General features: G+C 41.7%; 1 protein-coding gene across 7 annotated transcripts in view; it reads right to left on the reverse strand.

Annotated features, from left to right (window-relative positions):
- The window catches only part of MTUS1 (microtubule associated scaffold protein 1), a 161,371-nt gene that overhangs the window by 125,351 nt on the left and 14,107 nt on the right, over positions 1–21,913 (reverse strand). The window contains exon 1 of one of the 7 annotated variants that reach the window (XM_055348835.2): positions 809–1,042. The exons of the other annotated variants lie outside the window; for them this stretch is intronic. The gene's annotated coding sequence lies outside the window, so the exon portion shown is untranslated. Of the gene's footprint in view, positions 1–808; positions 1,043–21,913 lie in introns of those variants that run through there. 7 annotated transcript variants of the gene reach the window in all.

Consider the following 21,913-nt stretch of genomic DNA (forward strand, 5'->3'; position numbering starts at 1 on the left):
GATCTGGGTTAAAATGAATAATTTATTAAGGATAGAGACAGATACTAGTTTAATTATCCAAGGAAAAGTAATTTGCTTCTTTCTAAAACATACACCTTTAAGACTTTTTAAAAGAAAATCATATGCAACAAAGAAAGCTGTGAGAGGAACTCTGTTTATGCCACGGTAAAAAAAAAATTAAAATGACCTCAACAAAAATATATCACCCCCTTTCCCTACCCACCCTCAAAGCCACATGAGGTTTGTATTTAAAATATCTTTAAGAGCCTTTTTGCAGCAATTAGCATATTTTTATACAAATAGTCAAAAATTATCAAGTGACTTATAAGAAGATAGAAGTCCCCTACCTCCAAAACCAAAAACAAAACCAAAAAACCACTACAAGATCACCAGCAGAGAAGACAGAGTCCTGGAGGGCAGACAGCATTCCAAAGTCCTCTAAAACTGATACCAACACACCAGAAAAGACAAAGAATCTCCCAAAACATCATGTTTACACCAATAAATAAAGATTAAACAATTAATGGTATTTTGTTTACACTTCTGGGGTTTTCGGGGGATTTTTGTTTTTGTTTTTTTAATATGGTTACAATTTAAATGGGCATTGGAGTGGAAAACTTACTTACTCTGTCAATAGCACAGTATAGTCAGTTTGTCTTAGATAACTCACACTATGCAATTAAAAAGCCTCTGCATGGGGGTTGAGGAGCAAGCCCCTAGCTGGTGATGGCAAAGACACCCCGAAGGAGAAGCTCCCAGCAAAGCCTGCGGGAAGTATAAAGATTCAAGACAAAATCAATTCACTGACCTGCTGAGGTTCAAGAATTCTGATTCCTCAAGTTCATTCTAAAAAATGCTTTTATTCCATTTTTCTTTTTTTTGGCTCAACAACTTCCTAAAACCTCCAAACCAGCATGTGGAAGACCCCACACATTCACAAACTCTTAAAACTGCATTTCTGAAGGCTTAGTCAGTAATTTTTTTTTTTTTTTTTTTTGAGACAGAGTCTCGCTCTGTCGTCCAGGCTGGAGTGCAGTGGCGCGATCTCGGCTGGCTGCAAGCTCCGCCTCCCGGGTTCACGCCATTCTCCTGCCTCAGCCTCCCCAGTAGCTGGGACTACAGGCGCCCGCCACCACGCCCAGATAATTTTTTGTATTTTTAGTAGAGACGGGGTTTCACCGCGTTAGCCAGGATGGTCTCGATCTCCTGACCTCGTGATCCACCATCCTCGGCCTCCCAAAGTGCTGGGATTACAGGCGTGAGCCACCGCGTCCGGCCCTTAGTCAGTAATCTTAATAAGGAAAATGGTTTAACATTTTCAGGGCATCCTATGTTCTTTAAACATATCATAAAAGCAGCAGAAATAACAAAGTTGTGTTTCCCTCAATCCTCATCTCTTGCTGTGAAGACATGAAAGCCAAATTGCCAAGTTTAAAATGCTCAGATCATTTTAAATCATAAGCACTCAAGTAGTTTCAGTTTTCTTCTCTCTCTGTCTGACCCACTGCCACACTCTTTGATTACACACACACACACACACACACACACACACGGGGGGGTTGGGGGGGAAGCACTACAGTCAGAATCACAATGCAAAAGTGACAAATAAGCAAGGTTCTAGACACTTCAGATGACATATAAAGTATATAATACATAATAATTTCCTGCCGCACTCCATACAATTGTTGGTGTAACCATAAAATAACCACAGTCATTTGTAATAATATACAACATTTTTACATGTTGCTTAATGAGAGTTTTTGTACTTGATATTTTAACCCAAAGCAGAGCCCTGCATTTGATTATTATCCTTTACAAAAAGTACATAAGGGGATACTCACTTTTCTGCATAATCATCTTTGCATTTTCAAACACTCTAGAATTTAGCCTGAAGTAGGGGTAATCCAATAAAGTATGATAAATACCACAAACAAAATATAAGCAGGTGGAAAGCATCTAAGATTTAAAGAGCAGCTTTAAAAAAAAATCACTTTTGAAACTTGAGTGGTTTTAATTTAAATGCCCCAAATCAACCATACCAAGCTAACTTACCTATATTCCTCAGAATATCAAAACCAACTGCTATAAACTTAAGCAAGAGATGTCTTATTCGAGTTATCTGTCCAAACAAAATTTTCTAATGCCTTTGGTTGCACCTCAGAGACTGTCTTTTTCATGGAGCAATGCAGAAACTGCAACCAGACTACAGGAAATACAAACACCAGACCGTACAATGAAGCCTCTCTGGGGACTATGATTATTCAAAGACCAGTTCAGCCTTGCAGCAGTAATAGGGCTGAGTGTAATGACTTTTTTATTCTTCCAAACTAAAGAATTTTCCTTGGACTCTCCGCCAATGAAACATCACAGACTTTTCTGAGGCTTTACAGGCAGAAAACTTGTACGCAGATGTTTCTTGGTTATACTATACACATCACTTGCAATAAAACTGTAAACAAACAAAAACATGACAAGTTCTTTAAGCAATTTTCAGACCATCTCTGAAAACAGAAGGGACTTTGGCCTGTCAGATTAAATCAGCATTCACTATGGCTGGGTAACTGCTTCTGGATTAAAGAAACTGGAATATTCCAGTGATCTGGATAATGAAAAAGAAAAAAAAAAGTTTTAAAGGTAAGATGTTAAGTATGCATCTATAACATAATTGGAATTTAGATTTAACGAATAACCTACATTAATCTGGCTACAATTGTACTTCTCATTCCCTTGACTAATTACCTATACCAATAAGTTCTTAGGAGTGTTATATCCTCTATACTTAGGAAGTTCAGACTGCTCAAAAATTATCAAGTTAATAATAAATAAAATAATTTGTGTATGGAAAAGTTCCTGAAAGATACATACCATCTCATTAGCAGTGGTTCACCATCTCAGGTCAATGATGAGGAAGGGGAGGCAGGGGGCTGCATTGTAAGTTTGCTTTATACATTTACATAATTATTTAAATATTTGTAATTACTTTGGAATTTTGAATATCAAAACATTAAAATATATTTATGCTCCAATGGAATCAAATACATGCTTCATGCATTGAAGTTTTCAAATCAACGTTTCTTTCACAGACATTGCAATTAAAAGATCTGGAAATCTTTTATTCAGAATCTTGGGCCAGCATATCTGCTCTCAGCAATGTGAATAACTAGTGTCATCAAAGCTGTTACTTTACAAAATAGTCAGTGTAGTCCCTAAATAAATGTCTTTCAAATTCCAACAACAGATTGTCTGAATCAGACACCTGAAATGCATGCCAAGAAGTCTTGCAAGCAGGCAGTCTACACATGAAAACAAACTCTACAATAGATTCTCTTGAAATTAAATACAACTCTTACAACAAAGACAATTTTACTATTTTCCGATAAACAGGGTCCACTCATGGAAAAGAGATCGACTAACATGGATAATTCATCGTCCAGTGTTTAGAGTGGCTGAGTTCATTTAACCCAATCTACTAGTTCTGTATGTGAGAAAACTGAGATCTAGAGAAAGAAGTTACGATTTCTAGTAGTGTCTACTGCATAACTCTACGAGTCACCATTCACACCACATTCTATGGACAGAAACTTCAGTGGTCCATTTACATTAAAGATGATGGCCACGGTGGCCCTAGAATTGTGCAGGGTAGTGGCCTGGATGACTTATAAGATGACACAATGATTTAGAGGCAGAATCAGGATCAGAATTATCTCCCACCTCTCCTTTAGTTTATCATCATCTTGCCTCATACATGCATGAAAGAAAGCAAAATACAAGTGCATTTAGGATAAAACTCTAATTTTTATCCTTTTTAAAACCTGTGCATTTAGCCACCTTAGGTGAAATGGCATGAATACTGCAGACTAATCCTACCTTCAGAACATCGTATGTATTAAAAGGAATGCCTATAGAAACTAGACACACATGTACAAAACAAAATAACTGAAACATTTAAAGATGTCCTACACCAATATGCTATATTAAATACTTTGTGTCCCAAAGCTACAGGTGAAAACAAGAATAAATATTTCACTCGTATTATCCAAACTTGAATCCCTATTGTTTTCAATATCCCTACTGACTGTACCACAGAGGATTTAAAGAGATTCATAATTATGACTGTCATATTATATCTGCTAAAACATAATTATCTGGTCCTGCTTCCCAGTAGAAGAGGCCAGTGTACTCTCTACTGATGTCATACCAAGGAAGCACTTTTGGCTACAATCACTGATGTCAATTAAGATAAGAAACCAGTACATTCAGTACTCTAGTGGGTTGTTGCAAAGCAGATTAAGTTTTCCTACAAAGAGAAACTAGGCCCAAAACCAGACAACGTATGTTCAACTTCTTCTTATAACCCACTATCATTCAATGTTAAAGCAAATCTAGGCACTAAGTAAAAGCATTTCAGATCATCACTTTGTAAACAGCCAGAGTAGTTCTTCTAATTTCTGAAACAATCACCTGTGATTCAGCACCAAAAAAACACACAAAGGAATAAAAGGTAAGGAAAAACCATATGAACATAAGGTGCCCTTGAAAAGTACTGGCATGGAAAAGACTTGAAGATTATATAACAAGACTAGTCCATATTAGAGAATCAAAAGGAGATTAAACTCCCAAAGATACGTTCGGAAGAAAAACTACTATGAACTAAACTATCCTTCCTTTCCATATTGTTCATGCAATATACACACATGCACAACTTTCCCCCACTTTCACCTAGTTGGGATGAGATGTTAACTTAGGCTGAAGGACTATTATTTCTCTTTACTCCTGGTATGCCAGAGAGGATCCAAGAGGAAAAAAGATAAACAGTAAAATATAAAGATTAGGAATCAGAGCCCCAAGGAAAATAAAAGACTGTATTAAACATCACTGCAAACCAATGTCTCTGAACCAAATTTTTAAAATATTTTGCAACGTCTCAGATCACCATACGTAGTGCAGGAGCGGGGGAAGAGTCTTCAAGAGTCATGCTAGCCACACTGTCATTAGAGGTGGCCTAGAGATGCTCTGGGGTTACCTGAAACAAACCAAAAAGCCCAGCGTCTGTATCAATGGCTTTCCTACATAAAGGCAAATCTAGGATAAGATACCTCACTTTGATGTATATGTTACTATGTTTTCTGTTGGTACACCATAGACTGGGTAACTTATAAGCCATCAAAGTTCATTTAGCTCAGGGTTCTGCAGGCTGAGAGTCCAAGAACACAAAACTCGTGTCTGGTAAGGACCATCTTGCTGTGTCATAACATGCTGAAGGGCATCACATAGTGAGAGAGTAAGAGCCTGCCAGCTCAGGTCTCTCTTCTTACAAAGCCACCAGTCCCCTCATGGGGTCCACACCTGATGTACTTATCTAAATCTAATTACCTCCCAAAGACTCCACCTCCAAACATATAAAATTTTGGAGTCACATTCAAATCATAGCAATGGAGCACCAAAATCCCACAGGGTCTTTCCAGGAAGAACTCTTGACATGTCCCTCATCTCTCCTGTCTATGTCAACCAGCTTGGACACAGATCTACACATGCATGGATCAATGACTAGCATTTCTGAGGTGGAAGCTAGGGCCCACAGCACAGTATATATAAATAAGACTAGGAGGCACACCTAACCATTCCAACGTCCATGTTCTTCCCCACTGTGCAGCCCTCACACCTACATTCCCTCCTTTAGCTCCCTCACCTCATTATATGACCTTAACAATCCTGCGGGTAAAGGCAGTCCCCAACCCACAAGCATATAATCTTCCAAAGTTTGCCTGGAGATTTATGTAACTTAAAGCTCGTTTTCCTAGATAAATGCTACTACCAGCATTTCTCTCTTAATAGCATTCTGTTAAGAAGCTCCCAGGCTGGCCTCCAATCTGAAACCCATTTAAACCACAAGGCAGCTACTACTAGTTTGGGAAAACACTAGCCCTTCACATCTGCATAAACGCCAAACAGCTGAACACCAGTTAGGACTTTGTTTCCATGTGTCTAAAAGAATCAAAGGTGTTGCTTTTCCTACTTGATTCTGGCTAGTACCACCTCAGTCTCAAATCAGAAAAGGATAAGGACTGGGGAAGAAAATGAAAGTAAGTTTACCACTTTCTAAAATGTGAAGAAAAGGAAGGGGAGGTGATGCCACCAGGCATTGGGGTGAATGTCATGAGAAGATGCTCAACATCATTAGTCTTTAGCGAGATGCAAATCAAAACCACAATGAGATACCACTTCACACTCGTTAGGACACCTATGATCAAAATGCTGGTGAGGATATGGAGAAATCGGAACCCCGCTGCGTTGCTGGTGGAAATGTCAAGTGGTGCAGCAGCTATGGAAAACAATTCTGTGGTTCCTCAAAGAGATAAACATAGAATTGCCATATGATCAAGCATTCCACTCTTATACCCCCAAAAGCAGAAAATAGAGACTCCAAGAAATCTGTACATCCATGTTCACAGCAGCAGTATTTACAATAACCAAAAACTGGACACCACCAAAGGTGTCAGTGGCCACCACTGACAAATGAGTGGATAAACAAAATGTGATCTATACATACAGTGGAATATTATTCAGCCATAAAAAAGAATGAAATTCTGTTACATGCTGCAACATGGCTGAACCCTGAAAATATTATAAGTAAAAAAAAAAAAAAAAAAACCCAGAAAAGGACAAATATGGGATGATTCCACTTACATAAAGCACCTGGAGTAGTCAAATGAATAGAGACAGAAAGTCAATTCGAGGTTACCAGGGGCTGGGGGAGGGGAAAATGGGGAGCTATTGTTAAATGGGTACAGTTTCTGTGTGGGATGATGAAAAAGTTCTGAAAATACTGGTGATAGTTACACAACTTTGTGAATGTACTTTATGCCACTGAACCGTACACTCAAAAGTGGTTAAAAATGTAAATTTCATGTTATATATATTTTACCGTATTTTTTTTTTAAAGCAACATCACAAATTAGAAGAGTCAGAGCTAATGGCTTCACCTTTCCACACCTCAACCTTCCCAATCTACAGAATAGGAGAAAAATACCATACCACCTCCGGGATCCTGAAACTTCAGGCTGCATCATGAGTATCTGAGACCTCAAATGTTAAATCCTCAAATGTAAAGGGTCTACATGACAGCATGCATCACGCCCTACACACCTGCCAGGTGGAAGCTTTTCTAAGCTAGACGGTCACACAGAAAGCAGCCATGTGTACATATGAACAAGTTTCCTAAGTTTGCAAGTTCTTTGTTAAAATCTTCAATGAAATTCTCACTCTATTAACTATCATAAAAGAGACATTATATCATAGAAGAGTAAAAGTATCATAGTAACCACAGCAAGTATGCTGACAAAGATGTTTTCGATGTAGCTGTTTAGAATAAATTACTAGGACAAACATCTGGACCCATGGCCACCAGACACTGGGCAAACAGAGCTCAGGTACAGTCTCCTGGTGAGGCAGCCTGGCCAACCTGGGTGACCCCAGTGGGGGCCTAAAAATAAAAGTGACAAGACACACAGCCCGGTACTGAGTCGCATGACTACGCAGGCATTTCAGAGTGAAGTCAAGGTGCTTAGGTTCCTACTGGGCTGCCAAGCCATTCAGCACCAGCGCTGGTCCCATCTGCAGGCAAAGAATGACACAACTACCTTTTCATGGAATATTCCCAGTCAAAGCCCACTTAATAACGAGGTCCTTCTGCAGGGTTAAACAAACCTCAGTTAGAATGCAGCATGGTGCTGAGCGGTCTTTCAAACTTGCTTGTATTTACAGTCAGCCAACTGCAGATTGAACATAGTCAGGAGAAAAAAAAACAACAATACAAAATACACTGTAACATAACTAGTATAAATGTATTTACATAGCACTTACATTAGGTATTAAAAGTAACCTAGAGATGGTTTACAGTCTATGGAAGGATGTGTTTTTATAAGCAAATACTACAATATTTTATATAAGGAACTTAGGCATTCTCAGATTTTGGTATTGACGGTGGGGGCAGGGGTGATCCTGGTAACGATCCCTGCAGAGACCTACAGACAATACACAGAAGTCTCAGATACGAGGCCCAGTGCAGTCAGGCCTGTAATCCCAGCATTTTGGGATGCCAAGGTGGGCGGATCACCTGAGCTCAGGAGTTCACCAGCCTGGCCAACATGGTGAAACCCCGTCTCTACCAAAAATACAAAAATTAGCTGGGCATTGTGGCACATGTCTGTAGTACCAGCTACTTGGGAGGCTGAGGCAGCAGAATCACTTGAACTCGGGAGGTGGAGGTTGTAGTGAGGTGAGACTGCACCACGGCACTCCAGCCTGGGTGGCTGAGTGAGACTCTGTCTCAAAAAAAAAAAAAAAAAAAAAAAAAAAAAATCTCAGATACAAGGCTTACATAAAGTAAGCATTCAATAAATGTTGACTGTAAATTAGATTTTCCTTGCTATTAAACATTACTCATAGGTGACGATGAGTGATATTTAATCACTATTAACAACTATTTTCCTATCTAAATACAAATTTAAGGAAATAGATGCGTAATAGTCCCTGGGCTCTCTCCTCTTTTAAGACCTAATTGTAATTGCGCTTTTGGAGAGCAATTTCAACAGCTGTAAGACTTGATTTCATGATATCTTACTTAAAATGGATAACCTGGGTGTGGGCTTAGTCCACAACAACCCCCTTTCTCTGAACACAGCCCCTCCTACTCACTGAGGTGGGTTCCACTAAATGAACTAGTGAATTAGCCCTCGTGCAGACACTTAACTCTAACAGTATGCAATTTTCCCACCCCCAGCATTTGGATTTGAAACAGGTGGCCATGGCCGGGCACTGTGGCTCATGCTTGTAACCCCAGCACTTTGGGAGGTCAAGGTGGTTGGATCACCTGAGGTCATGAGTTCGAGACCAGCCTGGCCAACGTGGTAAAACTCTATCTCTACTAAAAGTACAAAAAAAATTAGCCAGACATGGTGGCGCACACCGGTAATCCCAGCTACTTGGAGGCTGAGGCAGGAGAATCGCTTGAACCCAGGAGGCAGAGGCTGCAGTGAGTCGAGATCACACCACTGTACTCCAGCTTGGGTGACAGAGGGAGACACTGTCTCAAAAAAAAGAAAAAGAAAAAGAAAAAAAAAAAAGATGTCAGGCACAGTGTGTCCCTGGAACTAAAGAACATAAATCCAGGCGCTGTGCATCAGCCGCCTTCTCCACACACCCAGAAGCAGAGAAAGCAAATCTCTACAGAGACGTGGATGGGACCAACGTACCAAGAGGAGCAGAAATGAAAAATAGTGAGGGTTAGATTGCCTCACTGACTTGGTTCCTGAGAACCTGCCAGACACTAAGTTCTTAGAAGGACTCCATATCCTTATCACACCTATCCAGTTTTTGTCCCTATTTGCTTGAATTTTTATGACTTTCAATTAAGAGTCTCAAGAAAACTATTGTCAGAAATTTATTATAGCAAATATTTGAGCAGATTTTCAGTATATTTTCCACATCTGTGAAGACTCAGAAATGATGAAAATGTTGACAAGAAGGAATTAGAAAACCACAGTACAGTGATTCAATAAAATGCAACTATTTATAAATTATGCAGTTTACAAAACTAGGAAAAATATTTCTGTGTTTTATGATTCCTGCTATGTAAAATATGTAGAAAAAGCAACACAGGAAAATAAAAACAGATGTGGGTGGGGGTATGGAGCTGTGGGTTACTGATGCCATTTTATTATCTTGCCTGTGTTATTAAACTAGGAAGAAAAATTTAATTGCCAAAAACTTGAAATAACCCAAATGTCCATCACGGGTAGATTTTTTTTTTTTAATTGTGGTACATTCATCTGATGAAATACCACTCCACAACAGAAAGGTAAACCACTGATACACAAACCACACAGATATATCTCAAACACATATGCTAAGCAAAAGACGTCACACACAAAAGTCTCCATACTGTATAACTCCATTTATATAATATTCTGGAAAGGCAAATCTAAGGGAACAGGATTGGTGTTTGTCTAAGAATAGGCAAAGACTGAAAGGGGCACAAGGAAACTTTGAAATAATGAAAATCTATTTTGCTGATTGTGGTTGGTGGTTGCACAGCTACAGGTGTTTGTCAAAATTCATTGTACTATACACCCGAAAAGTGCAAATTCTGCTATATGTAAATTATACCTCAATAAACCAGACTTAAAGAGGAGGGCAGGTGTGGTGGCTCACGCCCGTAATCCCAGCACTTTGGAGGGAGGAGGCAGGCGGATCGCTTGAGCCCAGGAGTTCTAGAGCTGCATGGTGAAACCCTGTCTCTACCAAAAAATACAAAAATTAGCCAGGTGTGGTGGTGGGTGCCTGTAGTCCCAGCTACTTGGGAGGCTGAAGTGGGAGGATCGTTTGGGCCCTGGAGGGGGAGGTTGCAGTGAGCTGAGATAGCACCACTGCATTCCAGCCTGGGTGGCCGGGTAAGACTCTATCTCCAAAAATATATAAAAATAAAAATAAAGAAGACACTGAGCTCAGACACCAAACCAAAGCTACTGAGGCACCTGTAAGGTGTCTGTTTTATAATATTGGATGACATTCATCATTCATCAAATGTAATGAGTGCCCATCTAACGCCAAATGCTCTGCTATGAGCTAGTACAGAGTGAACAAAATAGACAAAAAAATAGACACAACTATACAAACAAACTACAGGTCACATAGGAAAGCACGGATGCTCTGATTGCTATTACGGGATTAGGGGTCAAGGAAGGCCTCTCTGAACAAGTCACACAAGCTTAGACCCCAGGAATAAGTAGTAGGTAAGGAGGCAGAGATTGGAAAGGTTTCTAAATGTGTCATTACAGCAGTAGTTAACAGCAACTCAACTGTTTCAACATGTGAAGGGTGGTTACAGTTTACTATTTTGCTGTGATAAGGATTACAGCCTCCTACATAAGAAGCCCTACTAAATGAAGGTTTTAAAACAGCCTAAAGACAGTGACCAGGAGACGTAATGATGTGTTTTGGATTTCAGGGACTGTCAAGGAGTACGTTCCTCCAATCCTTGTCAATATTTCAAAAATGATCAACACATGTATGTATTTCCCTGAAATGAGGTTGCCTATGGGTAAACTAAAACCCATGTTCTGGTGTTTAGAAGATTTGTTGTATTTGTTCTTACTTCTGGCTGAATTTGCCATTATTTATTTAACAAGGTTTCCTGAAGCTTATCAATGTTTCTAAATGATAATGACACTCACTCACTCTCTCTCTCACCAAAAATTGGACAAAATGGTCCCAGTTTGACAAATCAAAACCTCTTCACAATACGGGAATCAACTTTAAAGAAGGCCCCCTTCACTTGGCTTCAGAGGCCCTACTCTATCTTGGTTTTCCTCCTAAACTCACAGACTTCTCTTTGGCAAATGCCTCTGAGAGATTCTTCTTCGATCAACCTCCAAGTGTCGGAGGGGGGATGGGGGCAGCCCCTTATTCCTTCTCTTCCTTCACTCACTCTTGTTTCAAATACACTCCGATAACAATTCCCACATGCTCATCTCTAGCACTGATCTTTCCCCAAAGCTCCAGGTTTGAATTCTCAACTGTCAATGTGACATTTCCATTTACATGTTTAACTGCAATCTCTGACATGGGTTGGATGTGTGTCCCCTCCAAATCTCATGTTGAAATGTGATCCCCAGTGGTTGAGGTGGGGCCTGGTGGGAGGTGACTGGGTTATGGGGGTGGATCCCACATGAATGGCTTGGGGCTGTCCACAAGAGGGAGTTAGTTCTTGCAACATCTGGTTGTTGAAACTGTGTGGCAGCGGACTCTGGGCACACTTCCTATGGCTTTGCCCTGCTCCACAAGGGACAGCCAAAAAAAAAAGTGTGGTACCTCCCCCGTCCCCTTGCTCTTGCTCTCACCATGTGACATGCCAGATTCCTGCTGCCTTCTGCCATGATTGGAAGCTGCCTGCGGCCTCATCAGAAGCACATGCCAGCAACATGCTTCCTGCACAACCATGAGCCAATTAAACCTCTTTTCTTTATACATTACCCAGCCTCGGGTATTTCAATCTAGCAATGCAAGAACCGTCTGATACAATCTCAAGCTTCAAGTCTAAAAGGGAACTCAGGGCTTCCAGACCCCTGCCCATTTCCTTCTTGTCCTAGTGTTCCTGGTTTTCAACCAAAGACACCATGAATGTACCTCAAGCCAAAAACCTAGGAGTCAGCAATAATCTGCCTCTTTCCCTCTCTCCCCAGTAGCAACTCCGACAGGCACTGCCTTCAAAATACATTTCAAAAGCAAGCATTCCTCACCTTCACTATTATCCCTGGCCCAAGCCACCACTCTCTCCCTCTGGGACTACTAACTGGTCAATTCATGAGCCTCTGCCTCCTTACAAAATATTCTCAAAACAGCAACCAGAGTCATCCTTCTGAATTGTACTCAGTTCCTGCCATTCCTCAGTCCAAGCCTTCTAATGGCCTCCTATCACATCTAATACAAAAAAGGGACCCAGTGACCTAAGACAATAATTAGCAACAGACTAACCTTTATGCAAAAGGTGACGTGAGGCATCATCGAAGGCAAGGGAGTGCTCACTGCCATGACAAATCAGATGACACAGCTTACACTTCATAGTCAATCCTGAGGGGCCGTGGAAGAATCTATGAAACTCAATGACATTTCACCCCTAAATCAATAGGTGTTCAAACAGAATTATCCTCTTATCTAATCAGATCTCCACAATTACCCGAAGGCTTCAAGGAATAAGAGGGCTCCTGTTTTTGACCACTGATTATTTACTTGCACAACTTCTCAAGTGATCTGTTTCCACCTAAAATGGAACAAAGGAGTCTCTAAAAGAAATACTACGTTTCAAATATCTCATAGCCAATCAGCAAACAACTACCATTCTGAAAAGATTTTGTCTCAATTTCCAATCAAAGTTTCTTCCAGCCCATATGACTTCAACATACAATTTGTACCATATTGTAACCAAAGAGTTATTAGTAAGAATGTTAAATAATCCTCCCCTAAATTTCAACTTAAAATGTGTAGTCTTTGTTTAAATGGCCTGTTGTCTGCAAGTTTTGAAACAAGGCTTCATTTTGTGTTCAAAGGCAGTATAAGGAAACAAGACATGTTACTGTTTCGATTCCTCTGAATGACAGTGATTAATATTAAACACAAGAGTTTCTTACAAATTAGAATTATCCAGAAACATATCCCAGTAAGCCTAGCCTCATAAAATGACTAACTTCAATATTTACTTTCATTTCTAAAATTTTTTAAATCAACCACTAAGACTTTAACCTCCCCCTACACAAGCCAAGAAGAAATGCTGGCTCTCCCCTGCAATGGCCACACCTGTCTTTAGACAGCACCCCTTTCCTGCTCGACGGCCTCCTGCCCCCATCATGTGATCAACCTCTGGCATCAGGAAGGCAGTGGTGGCTCTGTGCCATGAGGTCCCTCTTTGTAGGCTGTGGCTATTTTTGGGCTGGCAGCCCCTCTGATTCCTAACTTGGCCCTAGATAATCATGAGGCAGCCTTTAGAGAGAAACCCTTCAGAAGCCAGGCAGGTCCCTGTGGGATTAGCAACACTCCACTGCTAACACAGCAAGTCTCAGGTCCTAAGAGCTATAAAGGCCCTCCAAGGACAGCGCCCTCTAACCTGATGGCCCTCGGTTGGCCAGACCCAAGGCTGGGCTCCCATTTCAAATGGGCAAGTCCGTGGTTTTATGGGGCTAACAAATCAAAGCTGACACAGATATACTACTCATACATGGATTTTAGCCAGGAAATTTAAAACAGCTTAATGATGGGATTTTTTTCCCCCCCTTAAATGTCATGTCCATTCATAACACTGAGATTTCAGATGTGTGTAACAGCTTTGGGAAAAGGTATTGATAAAAATATTCAAAGAAAATGTTAGTCACCTTTCAAAAAAAGCACAGCATACCAAGATGATGTAGTAAGTTAAATATTCCCTTGTGCTATTTATAAACATAACCATATACTGTATCATTTCTAATTGGAAAAGGTCTGCCAGAAATACTACATACACCTGATGCTAAAACTATACATTATCTTCTGCTACGCCTCTAGGAAAGAAGACTATAATAACTTGAATTTTAAGAACTACACATTCAAGATACATATTTGATTGGTCTTTCCATCTCACTATTAAAATGAAGCATAAGACCCTCAAATTAGGTTTAAATGTTTTAACAGTGAAGTTTTATGGGAGAGTACATCCAAAAATACAGAGAAAATACATTTATGTATTTCATATCACACCTTTCCTCCAAGGCCATCATGACATCAAAACTGATCCCTTTTCTTTATCCCTAACTTGGATTTTGTAAAGAATTGTAACATCTTTTCTGAAACCACAAGTCTAAGGTGTAAAAAATGTTTGATTCCCAGGTTTCTACTGGCAACATTAAATGAAGACCTTATGAAACCTGGCCGGGCATGGTAGCTCACACCTATAATCCCAGCACTTTGGGAGACAGAGGTGGGTGGATCACCTGAAGTCAGGAGTTCGGGACCAGCCTGGCCAACATGGTGAAACCCCACCTTTACTAAAAATACAAAAATTAGCCGGGCGTGGTGGTGGGCGCCTGTAATCCCAGCTACTCAAGAGGCTGAGGCAGGAGAATCGCTTAAACCTGGGAGGCGGAGTTTGCAGTGAGCCAAGATCGTGCCATTGCACTCCAACCTGGGCGAAAAGAGTGAAATTCTGTCTCAAAACAAACAAACAAACACACACACGCCCTTAAGAACGCAATGAGCATAACATGTTGGCCCTTGTATTTGAGAAGGCAACCTGGCTTGACTCTGAGCTACAGCTCCAAGAAATAAAGAGGATTTGCTCACTGGTCCTAGCTCTGACAATAAGCACCTGCCTAGCGAAGTCTCTGGCTGTGAAGGTGAGTGAGGTGTTCTCTCCATTCCATCCATTCTGGAGTTGGAATTTTCCAAACACTGCTAAAGGTGGGGGTGTGCCAGGAAAACAAAGGAACACAACATGGACCAGCCAAGTTCCCTCTCTTACCCTCATAAGCAGAACAAAGTCTCAGTGCTCCAGGACTGGCCACTTTTTGCCTTTCTTAGACGGGAGTGTAGGAAGAGGGAGCACACCAGGCCTTAGAATCTGTCCTCAGTAGACACGGAGGAGGAGATGATGTAATTTTTTTTTTTAAATAAAAAGATATGCAATGCGCATGCTGTTGTGCTATGAGAAGAATGTGGAAATTCACAAGTTGGGCATTGTTTAGCTTTGTATCCCTGTGGCTAATGTGTCCACCTCAGCCTGAGGCTCCATGAAGACGGTCCTTGAGTCTGACTTCCAAGGGTCTGACAGCCTATTGGTGATGGCCTTTACAATCACTGGTATCTGAAGCTCAAGCAAGACAGACACCAACTAAGTACCCCCAGCAGTAATTTCTCAAAAAACAATTCAGTAACATGCAGACTCCATCCTTAACGGCAATCTGAGGCTCTGCTGTGGTCAACAAATGCCAGTGACAGTGGCCCGGACCACCACTCCAATTCCCAAAGACCTATGGGCCCCGATGACATGAAGGTCACTCAGAGCTCAAAGGCGGAGATGAATGCAATGAAGACTGCCACTGAAAGATGGCAGAGAAATGTTCTACCCACACTCACCCAATTGAGATTTGTGGAATTCAACAGCCCCCAAACGTTTTAAAAGCAAATAATTCAGTATCCATTCATGCCTTTCTCCAAATGATTTCAACTCTTCATAAAGTATTTAATCATAAGTTAAATAAAATAACATCTCTCCTTTTGATACTAACTTCCTATAGCTTAGCTGTTATAGGCAAAATGGCAGTGTGGTTTAACTGAATCCACATTTACAGTTGAGAATACTCCTACTCCCTGCTGTTACACCAGTGTAAGATGTTTTAGTTGGCAATCTAAACCCTGCTAATTTTCTTACAACTGTTTTTTTTTTTTTTGAGACGGAATTTCACTCTTGTTGCCCAGGCTAGAGTGCAATGTCGCCATCTCGGCTCACTGCAACCTCCACCTCCCACGTTGAAGTGATTCTCCAGCCTCAGCCTCTCAGGTAGCTGGGATTACAGGTGTGCACCACCACGCCCGGCGAATTCTGTATTTTTAGTGGAGATGAAGTTTCACCATATTGGCCAGGCTGGTTTTGAACTCCTGATCTCAGGCGATCTGCCTGCCTCGGCCTCCCAAAGTATTGGGATTACAGGCATGAGCCACCATATTAAGAGACTTTCAAGAATGAAATGATCACTGTGTAACTTTTACGATTGAGTTCCAACTGGCTACAAAGAGAGGAATGTATACAATAGCATGCAGAACAGTCTCGAGAAGTTCCGTGGCTACACAATGGGGGCATTTCTCACACCACTCTGTCAGCTTCCTTATCCCTGTTACAGAGTGACCTTTTTATAACAAGAAGAACTTTTTTTTTTTTGACACAGAGTCTTGCTCTATCACCCAGGCTGGAGTACAGTGGCGCAATCTTGGCTCACTGCAACCTCTGCCTCCCGGCTTCAAGTGATTCTCAGGCCTCAGATGCCTGAGTAGCTGGGATTATAAGTGTGCACCACCATGCCCGGCTAATTTTTGTATTTTTTGTAGAAACGGGGATTCACCATGTTGGTCAGGCTGGTCTTGAACTCCTGGCCTCAAGTGATCCGCCTGCCTCGGCCTCCCAAAGTGCTGGGATTACAGGTGTGATCCACTGCGCCCCACCTATAACAAAAACTTTTATTCATGCAACAAACATTCCTAGGTCCTCTATCACATGCCAGCTTCTTTGCTAGGTGATGGGGACACAATGCTGAACAAGATGGTCCCAGCCTCCAAAGAGCCTCCAGTTCAGCCAGGAAGACAAAAATGTACAAGTAAATAATTACAAAAACTGCAAAGGTAGAAGCGACTGGAGGCTAAAGGGACCCAGAGAATAGGCTCCACTGTTACAGATATGGAGTAAACAGTGAAATGTCACTTCCAGAAGAAGATAAAGCTTGACCTGAGACTAAGGCATAGGCAGGTGAGTGCTTCTCAGCCTTTCAGATTTTATGGACCCGTGACATCCACACTCCAAAACTCTGCAGAGACAGCATGGGGATGTCAGCTTTAATTATGCCAAGAAGGGCACTTCAGACAAAATCTGTACTACTGCCAACACATCATAAAAGGACATTATTTTAACACAAAAAGTGAAAGGGGTACAAAACTGCAGCATAAAGAACATTCCTTTAGTTTACATAATATACATTTAGCCTTATGAAAATCTTGGTACACTGTATTTTTATTCCATCTCACCGTGTTCAAGTCAACATTCTGTCACCAGGTACCCCACGGTCACAGATGCACATTTGGAACCTCTGATCTAGATGAGAAAGGCAGTGCTGAGATCTGGAGGGCAGTTTCTCACCTCTGCAAAGATCAAAGCAACAGACCAGGAGAGAAAGAAATACACCAAGGGAAGTACTGAGAGGGCCGATGGATCAGCAAAGGCCTAAGGCCAGGTACCGTGAGTCATGCCTGTAATCACAGCACTTTGGGAGCCCAAGGCAAGAGAATCTATTGAACCCAGTTCAAGACCAGCCCAGATGACACAGGGAGACCCTGTCCCTAAAAAATTTAAAAATTAGCCAGCCGTGGTGGCACATGCCCATAGCCCCAGCTACTCAGAAGGCTGACACCAGAGGATCACTTCAGCCCAGAAGTTAGAGGCTGCGGTGAGCCACGATTGTGCCAAAGCACACCAGCCTGGGTGACAGAGCGAGACCCCATCTCTGGAAAAAACAAACAAAAAAAAAGCAGCCTAGAACACATCAAGGAAGGGTCAGTGTATTCTGACCCTTCTTGCAATGGAAGCCACATCACCAACACACGCACGAGCCTAGGACAGAGGCACCCAAAGACCAAGCCCGATGAGCTGCTTCCGTAGAGGCCAGAGAGGTCTGCAAGGCAGTGCCTGGCACCAGGCAGCCCTCACCCGCTGCCTTGAAGCTAAAAGCTCCTCCAGCACCCAGCCACCATCTCAGATAAAAGCACTTCAAGGACCCAGGCACCATCTCAGATAAAAGCTCTTCAAGGACCCAGGCACCATCTCAGAAGTGGGTGTGCCACTGAGGAAGGAGAAAATCCATCCTTCAGAGGAGAGAAGAGCCTCAGATAGGAAGCGTGAACTGACCACACTTAAAATCCTCAAGGAGATATTTATCTGCAAGCGACTGTTTGAAACCAAAAAACACTGAGTTATCTTGAGGTTGCCACATTATATGTTCTCTACAAGTAAGGTGAAATGAGGATGTGTGAGGCAGTTGGGTTATAAAGAAATAAAGTTCCATTTGGGGTCACAAAGTGTAAGTGTCCCACCTGCTTCCGTAGTTGAGAGACTGGCTGGGGCTGGAAGAAATGGATCCACCCGAGCGGTATGAAGGAGCTGGGTTTCAGATGTGATATTAAGAGTTAAGATGCTACGTTAACAACCAACATTTAACACTGCAGGGGTAGCGCTTTATCACAAGAGACTTTTCGCTCAGGCCACAGTACATTAGTTCTTCGGATCCCTTATGAACTCTTCCACCTCAAACCAGCACATACTGTTTTGTATCACGGCTATACATTTCAGAAAGAAAATGAAAGTTGAATTTTTTAAAAAGACTCTTTCCTAGTACACTTGACAAGCATTGTGGAGTGAGGCTGACCTCATTGCTGAAAAGCGATCGGAAGCTTCAGGACATCATAAGGGCTGGTGAGAGAAAGCGCTGTGTAAACACAGTGTTTGGCAAATCCAAGGACTGACAAGGAGGGGCCACCGCTCCCTGACACCCTGTCAATTCCACTGCTCCACTCCAGGCCAGCACAGTTTGTGAGGCCAGGATGAGGAACAGGCCACAGCCTCCAGCATGCGTAAAGATAACGACATCAGTGCACAGCTCTTCAAAGTCCACAGTGTTCCCACAGTCATCCTCCCAGGAGACAGTCCCATGGGACAGACAGGTCACATGACAGTCACATTCCCCCATCCCTCCTCCTCTGAGATGCTAAACCTCATGTTTCTAGAAGTTGAGTACCTTGCTCAAAACACAGAGTTAATAAATAGCAGCGATGGACATTAAACTCTACTCCAATGTGTAATCTTGATCTATTTCCACCTTCCTTCTCACAATAACCAAATCACCTAAACACCTGGTAGGTCTGCACAGCTATGGAGCCTATAGCCACCTGATATGAGAAGCATACGTTTATCAAGGAGCTCCTAAACTGACTCAGGAACTGGGTTACCTGTTACAAGCCAAAAATATTCTCGGCCTCATTTTCCTCATGGACAAAAACTGATTCAACAATCCATCTCATAGGGTCGTTTTAGAGTTAAATAAAATTTTTGGAAACTTTCTAATACACAATTGTACAGTGCTACTGTTATGCCAACAACCTTGTAAAACAAGCCTTATTATCATCCTCACTTTTCTGATGACCAAAGCTCAATAGCTTATTCATCCAGTCACGAAGATTTTCTGGCTGGGCACAGTGGCTCACACTGTAATCCCAGCACTTCAGGAGGCCGAGGCAGGCGGGTCACCTGAGTCAGGAGTTCAAGACCAGCCTGGCCAACATGGTGAAACCCCACCTGTACTAAAAATACAAAAAATTAGCTGGGTGTGGTGGTGGGTGCCTGTAATCCCAGCTACTCGGGAGGCTGAAGTAGCAGAATGGCTGGAACCCTGGAGGCAGAGGTTGCAGTGAGCCGAGATCGTGCCCTTGCACTCCAGCCTGGGCAACAAGAGCAAAACTCCATCTCAAAAAAAAAAGACATTCTAGGGTGATGGACACATTCTGTATCTTGATTGGTGTGATCGTTACACCAATATGTATTTGACAAAACTCATATAATTGCACACTTAAGCCAGGTGCACTGCATTTCATGATACTTAATGTTATCTCAAAAATTGTTTCAAAGATCATGTGGTAGTGAACAGCAGTGTGTATTCTGAGACATATTCATGAATTCTTATTGGAATCTACAGATTTTTTCTGCATTATTTTTCTGTAATCTGCTTGCCAACTAATCCTTCCTACCCAACAGAAACCCTTAAATGTTGACGATAGCTACTAGTTTCCATTTCTGTCTCTTTACTCAGAATTTCATGTTTTACTGTTACATCCTGAACATACTCATCTAGAACCTTCTACTGAAGTAGGTCTCTGGCCACAACCCAGTAGGGTACGACAGCCACAGACTAAACCACCACCTTGAAAAGCAGGTCAGGAAGGATCATGTGCCAGCTGCCTGCAGTCCTAACGCAGCCGACTTCTGAGAATCTCAACTATATTTCTCAATCTAAGTCAACATTCCTTCAACAGTTTATTGAACAAAAATAAAAAGCACAATTCTAAATACTCCTCCCAGAGGAAGGAACAAAATAAAGCCCTTGCTCACTTAGATATCACATCATATTGTAGATGATTTTCAAAATTCCATCAGAAAGTAACCTTTTTCATGAAAATCAGTAAACAGGTACAAGAGGCAAAACAGTAAGTTTCAGGATAGTACTGGGTCCAAAGTATTTACTTTTATACAATGAGCTGTTTGTATAGAAGTAAATAATTAAAACCACCATCTACACCCAGGGCTTATCAAAGGCACTCTCAAAGACTGTACAGTTATGCTAAAGAAATGATTTGATGTACAGACTATGCCTGCTTTTAGTTGTCTTTTTTTTTTTTTTTCTTTTGAGACGGAGTTTCACTCTTGTTGCCCAGGCTGGAATGCAATGGCACGATCTCAGCTCACCACAACCTCCGCCTCCCAGGTTCAAGCGATTCTCCTGCCTCAGCCTCCCCAGTAGCTAGGATTACAGGAATGAGCCACCTCACCTGGCTACTTTTGTATTTTGAGTAGAGACAGGGTTTCTCCATTTGGTCAGGCTGTTCTCCAACTCCCAATCTCAGGTGATCTGCCCGCCTTGGCCTCCCAAAGTGCTGGGATTACAGGTGTCAGCCACCGCACCTGGCCACTTTTAGTTTTTAAATTATATGCAGTTAGTTTTTAAAAACTACCTAAAAGGTAGCTCAGACTGTTTGAGGGACGTGGGGGTAGATCGCGTGGGCAGGGCAGAGTTTACAGCTGAAATATAAAATCTTTACCCCAAGGTGTTAAATGACCATGAACATTTCCTTGTTTAGAAACTTCAGAGTTGTCCTCTCTCTCCAAAGTCCACTTGGTGAAAAGGAAATAATTTTCCATTTGAATCACGCCAACACCAAATGGAAAATGTCTTTATGTGTGTGTAGTTACGCAAGTTGGCACCTCACCTTATACCTCCCAACCTTTATTAAACATCGACTTCCTGCACCCTTTTCTTGAAAATGATTACCTATGTTAGGCTTTCTGCTAGCAAGAGTTCTTTAACAGAAGGTGACTGTATATACACATTTAACTCACAGCAGCAGCCCAACGATAGCCAACCTCCAACCAGGGCCTATTTATACAGTCCTAACCCTATATATTCCTCAGAAGACAATTAGGAAATAGAGAACTGATGACTTTTAGGGCTAAAAATCATGACTGATATTCAGCTGAAACTGTGGTTTTGTGAGGGTATTCATCTCTTCCCAGTTCTGACACTGGCCTCACCTCCTACTTCAGTTTCCATCTGGGATTACCTCCATTTCCTCCACTAATTACCTGCCTCTCCGTAGCTTACAATAAGGAAACAGAATTCAAGATTTCTACTTTTAAAAAAAGTTTCAACTGGGCACGGTGGCTCACACCTGTAATCCCAGCACTTTGGGAGGCTGAGGCAGGTGGATCACAAGATCAGGAAATCAAGACCATCCTGGCTAACATGGTGAAGCCCCACCTCTAATAAAAATACAAAAAATTAGCCAGACATGATGGCAC

Source organism: Gorilla gorilla, chromosome 7, assembly GCF_029281585.2.
Source record: "Gorilla gorilla gorilla isolate KB3781 chromosome 7, NHGRI_mGorGor1-v2.1_pri, whole genome shotgun sequence".
Classification (NCBI taxonomy): Eukaryota; Metazoa; Chordata; class Mammalia; order Primates; family Hominidae; genus Gorilla; species Gorilla gorilla.